Source organism: Anolis sagrei, chromosome 3 (assembly GCF_037176765.1).
Source record: "Anolis sagrei isolate rAnoSag1 chromosome 3, rAnoSag1.mat, whole genome shotgun sequence".
Taxonomy (NCBI): Eukaryota; Metazoa; Chordata; class Lepidosauria; order Squamata; family Dactyloidae; genus Anolis; species Anolis sagrei.
In genome coordinates this window covers 168,085,203-168,095,718 of record NC_090023.1, presented here as the reverse complement: position 1 = coordinate 168,095,718, position 10,516 = coordinate 168,085,203, and the positions used below count along the sequence as shown (strand labels likewise).

Genomic DNA, 10,516 nt, shown 5'->3' with positions numbered 1-10,516 from the left:
TGTAGGATTATATTTTGTTAGAGATGGTGGCTGGCTTGGCCTGAGTTGCCATAGCAACGGGGGTGGAGCCAACTGTCACCTAGCTGCACGGCTGTTTAAAATAGGCAGTCTGCGACCGTTAGAGTTACAGAGAACACTGAAATCTCAGGTGGGAGATTCAGGGAACTAGTCTGTGACCGTTAGAGTTACAGAAAGGACTGATTTCTCTAGTGGGAGAAACAGGGAAGAGTCTGTGACCGTTAGAGGTAGAGAGAACACTGAAATCTCTGGGTGGCGATTCAGGAAACTAATTTGTGACCGAAAGGGTTACAGGAAAGGATCCGGTAGTGATAAAGCTACAGGAGGTGATTGATTCTGGGTTAAGAATCAAGGTTTGGCTGGAAGCCAATTCTGTTAAATAAGCCTTTTAGCTTATTTGTTTTATTAGGACAGTTGTCCAGGAAATATACATCTGCTTACAGAAACCTCTTAAAGTCTGTACCTAAAGTTACTCATGAAACCTTACTATTGTAACTAAGTTTTTGCGTCTAATGAAGAAACATTGAATCGGTTATATTCTAATAAAATTTGTTACTGTTCTTTTTACAAGTCTTGCCTCTGTTACCCTTACTTCTAAGCCAAACAGCCTGCACAAGAAGAAAGGTCAAATCAAGAACCAAATTAGAGCTACGCTATCAAATAAATAAATACTTCTGTAAATAATAGTCCCTTTATAAACCAGCTCCTAAGCTGATATGGATCATTGCACGGCTTCATCACAGAATTGGTGACAGTAATTTTACGCTCCTTCACAAATTGGTGGCAGATGACGGGATACGTGTAACATCTGATTTAGTGCCTAAAGATCACCAAAAAGAAAAATCCTGAGGTAAAAGTTGAACTCAAAATATGGCGGCTAAGAAGCAAAGCAAAGTTACAAAGGAGGTTGAGGTTTATCAAGAAGAGGGAAGCTCAGACTCAGACCAAACTCCTGTGTCTGAAATACAAATCAAATATCAACTAGAGTTAAGGAAATTGGAAATTGAGGCACAGGACAGGGCAAGACAGGCAGAAATGGAAGCTCAAAAGAGACAGGCAGAAATGGAAGCCCAAAGGGCACAAATGGAGTTTGAGGAGAGGGAAAAAGTCAGGCAGGCTGAATTACAAAAAATTGAGTTAGAAATTGAAAAACAATGTCTAACTCTCCCTCAAGCCCAAATAAATCTACAGGAGAGACAAGAGGAGATCCCTATGGATCATATTTTGAGAAAATTCCCAAAATATACTAAAGAAGATAATGTGGAAAAGTTTTTAATTTCTTTTGAAAGATGCTGTAAGGACTTCAATGTTGCTGAGGAAAAATGGATGGCATATTTAAGGCCACAGATTTGTGGTAAACTCCTGGAGATTTACAGCGACATGGCAGAGACAGAACATAGAGATTACTCTAAGTTCAAACAACAAGTCCAACAGAAATTACAGCTGATGTCTGAATTTTATAGGATGAAGTTCAGGATGATCAAAAAAGAAAAATATGAGAGTTATTCTCAATTGGCCTCCAAGCAAGCACAATACTTTGAGAGCTGGATCAGAGGCACTAAGGTAAATGACTTCCAGCAGCTCAAAAACTTAATTGAAAAGGAGCAGTTTTATCAACAGGTTCCCCTTGATTATAGTTGATTACTTTAAAGGAAGGATTTAAAGAGGAAGATGGAGTCAGGAAGGAAGCAAGACAATCCCAATCGCCATTTAAAAACTCCCCTCACAGTTAGCCAGGGAGAGGCTCTGCAATAGAAAACACCACCTGGAGGATGACAGGTGCCATGCAGCCTAACAGTACTGAGGGAAATAAATGTTTCCATTGTGAAAGATTAGGACATTTTAAGTCTCAATGTAATCTCCTGAGAAAAGAGAAGTCCACCTTCTTCATTAAAAAAGGAAATACCCCTGAAAAAGAAATGGAACCCAGTGCTAAGAAGGATTGCACTGACGTGGTTCAAAAAGGGGAACAGATTGAAAAACAGTGTTTTTTTGTGGTATTAAACACAGTCCCAAATGACTATTTGGAACCCATCAAAATAGATGGAAACCTCTTGTAGGGATGGAGGGACACGGGTTCTGAAGTTTGTGTAATCCAAGATGGTACCTGAGAGGTATCAAAATCCTACTTCTCAGATTAATTAAAAAGGTTTAGGGCCAGCGATCACTTCAAACGTGGTCTCTTTGCCTATAAGATATGGCAATTGGACAGGCATGTGGGATTTTGCCATAAGTTCAGAGATCCCTTACTCATGCCTGATTGGAAATGACTTGGCCAGAAGGATTAAGAAAATATCAGAGTTACCTAAAGAGGAAAAAGACTTGAGTGTGGTACCTCAGAAAGATAATGAGCACCCAGATAGAGCCAATGATGAGAACGTGGAACCAATAGATCTTACAGAACAGGTGACAAACTCAGAAGAGAGAAAAGAGCTGAAAGAATCCTTGACTTTGAAAGATGTATTACCTTCAGCTCCAAGTAAAGAAATTACCTCTGCTGAGCTCATTGACAAAGACAATGAAATACAATCAGAAGAGAAAGCTGAAGAAAAGCTAACCCTTAATAAACCTATTTATTTGACTGTAGACACTGATGGGAGTTCAAAATATCAAGGAGCCTTCTGTGAAGCAAAGCTCCACACATCTGAAAGACTAGTTGAAGTGAAGATAACTTCCAAACATGATTCATTCACTATAAAGATTCCAGATGATTGCACAAAAGAAGTTCTAAAGATCGGAACTGTGGCTGAAGTTAAGAATCCAGATAAAACTTATCAAAAAACTGTCATCAACAATTTGACTGATGCAAGCTGGTACCCTGTAACCGTTGAAGATGAAGATAAGAGGACTCTCATACACTCTCCACTTCGTCTGAAAGAAAAGAGACATTTTGCTGAGAATAAAACATTAGATCAGCTTCTCCTTACTAAACCTGAACATTTCGATATGCCTATAACTGAAAAGAAAGTAAGCAGAGAAAGAAGATCTAGTCATACATCGGAGGAAGAATCTTCTTCATCTTCGAGCAAGGAAGAAAAAGAGAATACAAACCAAGCTGATGGACTGTTAAGAAAAGTGATATACATTGACTGTGTTAGTCTTGATAAAAAGAAAAATCTCCAGTTCCCAGCTTTAAAGGTTCGTCCAGATGAGGTTGCAATAAAGAAAGACAATGTTCTTGTTCGTTATTCCAACGATGGCGAATTCTCTTCAATACCAAGAAAAGATGTTCAAGGAACTACAGATTCTTCACTAAGACCTGATGCTACGTTAAAGCAAGCCTTTATTCAAGCCTTAAAACTCAATAAAAGCAGAACTGTTCCTGTTAATTGGAAGACCAGGTTGAAAGAAGAAACTCCAGCAGCAAAGAAGAAAAAAGAGAAAACTTCCTACAACAGCGCTGTAACTTCATGGAAGACTGAGAGACTTAGTAATGAACAACCTGTGATTAACTATAGAAACTTAAATCTCTTCAAATTATTCAGACTTGTTCATAAGTTGAAAGGACTTAATAATATTAAAAGATATGTAAAAATATTGAGATTATATGTCAGTAGAGTCACAGGAAAACTAACCACGTATATTGCAAAGGAGATAAGAAAAATGTTAGAAATGTGAGACTTTGGTATTGCATACATGGATGATATTGGATAACTGATCAGTACATGGTTTGTATATAGTTAAAGAATGTTGATATCACCCAAATTATTTTTGACCATTCTAGTTGGTAGAAAAGTCAAAAATAATCCCTATGGGTTGGGAGGTGTGAACGTGTGTATTTTTATTCTTATGGTTATGTGTTGTTTAAACAGTAGTTAATAAATGGTAAGTATGTAGGATTATATTTTGTTAGAGATGGTGGCTGGCTTGGCCTGAGTTGCCATAGCAACGGGGATGGAGCCAACTGTCACCTAGCTGCACGGCTGCTTGAAATAGGCAGTCTATGACCGTTAGAGTTACAGAGAACACTGAAATCTCAGGTGGGAGATTCAGGGAACTAGTCTGTGACCGTTAGAGTTACAGAAAGGACTGATTTCTCTAGTGGGAGAAACAGGGAAGAGTCTGTGACCGTTAGAGTTACAGAGAACACTGAAATCTCTGGGTGGAGGTTCAGGAAACTAATTTGTGACCGAAAGGGTTACAGGAACGGATCCGGTAGTGATAAAGCTACAGGAGGTGATTGATTCTGGGTTAAGAATCAAGGTTTGGCTGGGAGCCAGTTTTGTTAAATAAGCCTTTTAGCTTATTTATTTTATTAGGACAGTTGTCCAGGAAAGATAGAATCATAGAATCAAAGAGTTGGAAGAGACCTCATTGGCCATCCAGTCCAACCCCCTGCCAAGAAGCAGGAATATTGCATTCAAATCACCCCTGACAGATGGCCATCTAGCCTCTGCTTAAAAGCTTCCAAAGAAGGAGCCTCCACCACACTCCGGGGCAGAGAGTTCCACTGCCGAATGGCTCTCACAGTCAGGAAGTTCTTCCTAATGTTCAGATGGAATCTCCTCTCTTGTAGTTTGAAGCCATTGTTCCGCATCCTAGTCTGCAAGGAAGCAGAAAACAAGCTTGCTCCCTCCTCCCTGTGGCTTCCTCTCACATATTTATACATGGCTATCATATTTCCTCTCAGCCTTCTCTTCTTCAGGCTAAACATGCCCAGTTCCCTAAGCCGCCCCTCGTAGGGCTTGTTCTCCAGACCCTTGATCATTTTAGTCGCCCTCCTCTGGACACATTCCAGCTTGTCAATATCTCTCTTGAATTGTGGTGCCCAGAATTGGACACATTATTCCAGGTGTGGTCTAACCAAAGCGGAATAGAGGGGTAGCATTACTTCCTTAGATCTAGACACTATGCTCCTATTGATGCAGGCCAAAATCCCATTGGCTTTTTTTGCCGCCACATCACATTGTTGGCTCATGTTTAACTTGTTGTCCATGAGGCCATTTGTCAGGGGTGATTTGAATGCAATCTTCCTGCTTCTTGGCAGGGGGTTGGACTGGATGGCCCAGGAGGTCTCTTCCAACTCTTTGATTCTATGATTCTATGATTGAGGACTCCAAGATCTTTTTCACACGTACTGCTCTTGAGCCAGGCCTCATTGTCCCCCATTCTGTATCTTTGCATTTCATTTTTTTCCTGCCAAAGTGGAGTATCTTGCATTTGTCACTGTTGAATTTCATTTTGTTAGTTTTGGCCCATCTCTCTAATCTGTCAAGATCGTTTTGAATCCTGCTCCTGTCCTCTGGAGTAATGGCTATCCCTCCCAATTTGGTGTCATCTGCAAACTTGATGATCATGCCTTCTAACCCTTCATCTAAGTCATTAATAAAGATGTTGAACAGGACCGGGCCCAGGACGGAACCCTGCGGCACTCCACTTGTCACTTCTTTCCAAGATGAAGAGGAAGCATTGGTGAGCACCCTCTGGGTTCATCCATTTAACCAATTACAGATCTACCTCACCGTAGTTTTGCCTAGCCCACATTGGACTAGTTTCCTTGCCAGAAGGTCATGGGGGACCTTGTCGAAGGCCTTACTGAAATCCAGGTATGCTACATCCATGGCATTCCCCGCATCTATCCAGCTTGTAATTCTATCGAAAAAAGAGATCAGATTAGTCTGGCATGACTTGTTTTTGATAAATCCATGTTGACTATTAGCGATGACCGCATTTGTTTCTAAGTGTTTGCAGACCACTTCCTTAACAATCTATTCCAGTATCTTGCCTGGTATCGACGTGAGGCTGACCGGACGGTAGTTGTTTGGGTCATCCTTTTCTCCCTTCTTGAAGACTGGGACCACATTGGCCCTCCTCCAATCTGCTGGATCTTCTCCCGTTCTCCAAGTACTCTCACAGATGATTGCCAATGGTTCCGAAATGACTTCCGCTAGTTCCTTCAGTACTCTTGGGTGTAGTTGATCTGGCCCTGGGGACTTGAACTCATTTAGAGCGGCCAGGTATTCCTGGATGACTTGTTTCCCAATTTGGGGTTGGATGTCCTCCAATCCCTCATCCACTCCATCTTGCTGAGGTTGAAGATGACTTTCTTTTTGTGAGAAGACCGAGGCAAAGAAGGCATTAACTAGTTCTGCCTTTTCCCTATCCCCTGTCAGCATTGCCCCATCTTCTCCTCGAAGAGGTCCTATCGCCTCCTTGTTTTTCCTTTTTCTACTGACATACGAAAAGAAGCCCTTTTTATTGTTTTTAATGTCCCTGGCAAGTCTGAGCTCGTTTTGTGCTTTAGTCTTGCGGACCTTTTCCCTACAGGTGTTGGCTATTTGTTTGAATTCTTCTTTGGTGATTTCTCCCTTTTTCCACTTCTTGTGCATGTCTCTTTTGTGTCTTAGCACAGTTAGAAGTTCTTTGGACATCCATTCTGGCTTCTTTGCACTTGTCCTATTTTTTCTCTTTGTTGGCATGGTTTGCAATTGCACCTTGAGTATTTCACTCTTGAGAAATTCCCATCCATCCGTTACTCCCTTGTCTTTTAGTATCTGTGTCCACAGAATGCTGCTCAGCGTTTCTTTCATTTTTCAGAAATCAGCTCTCCTAAAGTCCAAAATGCGGGTTTGACTTGTCTTAGTTTCGGCCTTCCTTTGTACCTCAAATTGCAGGAGCACATGGTCACTTGCCCCTAAGGATCCTACCACTTCAACCGCATTGATCAGGTCCTCCACATTTGTTAGGATGAGATCAAGAGTAGCCAATCCCCTTGTTGCCTCTTCTACCTTCTGGACCATGAAACTGTCTGCAAGGCAAGTGAGGAATTTGTTGGACTTCGTAATCTTAGCCGAGTTTGTTTTCCAGCAAATATCAGGATAGTTGAAATCGCCCATGACTACTACATCTCTTCTCTGTGCCTGTTTGGTCAACTGTTGGCAGAAGACATCATCAAGTTCTTCCTCCTGGCTTGGGGGTCTGTAGTAGACGCCTACAACGATTTCTTTTTGAGTCCCAGTTCCCTTCATTCTTATCCAGATGCTTTCAAGCTGGTTTCCCGGATTGCTGTCTTGCATCTCTTCTGTAGCATAAGAATTTTTGACATATAAGACTACTCCGCCTCCTCTCCCCTCGGTTTCTGTGAAAGAGGTTATAGCCCTCGATGTCTACATTCCAGCGATAGGAGTCATCCCACCAGGTTTCAGTGATGCCTATGATATCATATTTGTGGTGTTGTGCTAAAAGTTGGAGTTTGTCTTGTTTATTTCCCATGCTCTGTGCATTAGTGTAAAGACATGTAAGCCCCTGAGATCTTCCCTTGAGCTGTTTAATTGGGATTATTGTGCTTTCGGTACATCTGCTTACCTCTTAAAGTCTGTACCTAAAGTTACTCATGAAACCTTACTATTGTAACCAACTAAGTTTGTGCCTATAGTGAAGAAACATTGAATCGGTTATATTCTAATAAAATTTGTTACTGTTCTTTTTACAAGTCTTGCCTCTGTTACCCTTACTTCTAAGCCAAACAGCCTGCACAAGAAGAAAGGTCAAATCAAGAACCAAATTAGAGCTACGCTATCAAATAAATAAATACTTCTGTAACTAATAGTCCCTTTATAAACCAGCTCCTAAGCTGATATGGATCATTGCCCGGCTTCCTCACAGAATTGGTGACAGTAATTTTACGCTCCTTCACAATAAAAACTGCAAATTCTCCAAAACTTCACTGCCCAGCATGAGAACATCAGCAGCAGCAGGAGCTTCCACAGCCCCTGCTGCTCTGTCGCTTTAAGGGCCCTGCCTTTCTACTGCCCGGCACCAGGGTTACCTAAAAGCACTGATAACCATCTTAAAGGAAAGAGGAGGGGAGGGGAGTATTTCAGGGAGCTTTTATACTATCAAATTGTGGTGTTGTACTATCAAATTAATTGCACTATTTAAGACTTGGTCACCTGCTAGTGCTTTAACTGGCTTATACCTCATGGGCTGCAACTCACCCAAGACATGCCTGGCACTTTATGGACTTCTTTTAGATTTGCACATCCATACTGCCCTTCTTGCATTGTGCACTTCCTTGCATTGTGCACTTTAAAGATCTGCATGTGCACTTTGTTAATTTGGAGGGGATTTGGGAGGGCTGGGGGAGAGGTCTGAAGTTTGCAGGGTGGGGGGAGGGAAAGAGTGGTAGGAGAGCCAGGTTTTGATAGAAAGCTATCATCATCTACCATTGGGCCATGGGCTGAGGCCAGGAGGGTGGAGCATAATGGGGGTTCCAGGGGTCAGGGTCCTCCATAGGAGTAATATTCCATAGGAGTGGAATATATGGGAAAGGAAAATCCTTAATTCAGCTTAGGATATGTGAGAAAGTACTGGTAGTTCCAAAATGGACTCCTGACATGGTAAAACCAGGTACTCAGGATGGCAGACTTTCTGGATTAAAGGTGGTGCTGTTGAATGCCAGGTATGTTAACAGAAAAACTGGTATCATCCAAGATTTAGTTTTTGAGGAACTTCCTTATCTGGTGTGCATAATGGAAACCTGGCTGGATAAAGCTGGAAGAGTTAATCTTACCCTGCTTTGCCCACCAAGCTATTCCATGCAGCACCAGCCAAGATTTGGAGGATGGGGAGGAGGGGTCTCAGTGGTCTATAGAGATTAGATTTCCCTGACCAGGTTTCCCATCCCACAGGTCAACCACTTTTAAGTGCGTCCAAATGAGGGTGTGTGATCGGAACAGAATAGAGATTCTGTTAATGTACCGACCACCCCACTGCACTACAGTCTCCCTGCCTGAGCTAGCCAGGATGGACTCTGCCTTGGTGTTGGAGCCTCAACAGCTTGTAGTGTTTCAACGTCCATGCAGAGAACATCCTGTCGGAAGCAACTCAGGACTTCATGGCTACTGTGGGGATGTCCCAACTAGTATCTGGCCCTACCCACAGAGCTGGGCACACACCGGACTTGGATTTCTGCCAGGGATGGAAGGAAGGTGGCACTGTGGAGGAGCTGACCATCTCTCCATTGCCATGGACTGACCATCAACTGATTTGGTTTAAGCTTACTGCACCCCCTAATTTCTGCAGGGGTGGAGGACCAATTAAAATCATCCACCCCACAAGGCTTATGGATCCCGAGGGATTCCTGATGGCTCTTGGGGAGTTTCCCGCCACCTCAGTAGGTGATCCTGTTAATGCTCTGGTCACTCTCTGGAATAGAGAGATGACTAGGGCAATAGACACGATTGCTCTGGAATATCCACTTTTGAGTAGAAGGGCTAAACCATCTCCTTGGTTCAAAGAGGAGATGGCAGCAATGAGGCGAATGAATATGAGACTAGAGCATGGGTGGTGTACCAAGTGCAGCAAGTCAAACTGAACACAGCTGTTTCTATACCTAAAGGCATACGCTGTAGCAATAGATGCAGCAAAAAAAAATCTATCAATGCAGCTAACATTGTGTCCGCAAGGATCTGTGCAGCAAAGCTGTTCTGAACTGTCAGAGGTTAGTTAAACCCTACCTCACAAGATTGAGTGATCATTTGTCAGCTCTCTGTGAAGCATTTGCTCAGTTTTTTGCGGACGAAGATTCATTCTGATTTGCACACCATGTTAACGGCATTCTCTGAGAATGTAATGTGTGCACCTGCTTGTCCAGTTTTGATGGATTCATTTCAATTAGTGCAGCTCGAGCATGTGGACAAGATCACTGGGGAAATGAGAACAACCACATGCATCCTAGACCCCTGCCCATCCTGATAAAGGAAGTCAGAGATTGTTTGGCCAAGTGGGTAAAGGTGGTTGTGAATGCCTCCCTACAGGAAGGCAAGATTCCAACCGGCTTAAAAGAAGCAGTTATAACATAGCTGTTGAGAAAACCATCACTGGTCCCCACTCAATTAGTCAACTTTCAGCCAGTTTCTAATCTTCCCTTTTTGGACAAAGTCATGGAACGTGTGGTGACCTCACAACTCCAGGTTTTCTTGGAAGATACTGATTATCTGGATCCGGTGCAATCTGGCTTTAGGTTGGGACATGAAACTGAAACAGCCTTGGTCACCTTAGGAACTGGACAGGGGGATTGTGTCACTGTTGGTTCTCTTGGATCTCTCAGTGGCCTTTGATACCACTAACCATGGTATCCTTCTGGGACACCACATGGGAATGGTTCTCAGAGGTACTGCTTGGCAGTGGCTCTGGTCCTTCCTAGATGGGAGTTCCCAGAAGGTGTTGTTGAGGGACACCTTCTCAGGCCCACAACCATTATCTTGTGGAGACCCACAGGGCTCAGTATTGTCCCCCATGTTCTTTAACATCTACATGAAGGCATTGGGAGAGATCATCCAGAGCTTTGGAATTCGTTGTCATTTTTATGCAGATGATGCACAGCTCTATCACTCCTTTCCACCTGCTACTAAGGAAGCTGTTCAGATACTGAACCAGTGCTTGGCAGCTGTGATGGTCTGGATGAGGGTGAACAAATTGAAATTGAATCCAGACAAGACAGAGGTACTCCTGGTCAGTTGAAAGGCCAAACAGGGTATAGGGTTACAGCCTGTGC

At 42.8% G+C, this 10,516-nt stretch overlaps 1 pseudogene; it reads left to right on the top strand.

Annotated features, from left to right (window-relative positions):
* Positions 1-2,232: 2,232 nt before the first annotated feature.
* On the top strand, positions 2,233-5,909 carry LOC132763873 (AT-rich interactive domain-containing protein 4B pseudogene; annotated as a pseudogene).
* Positions 5,910-10,516: the final 4,607 nt, after the last annotated feature.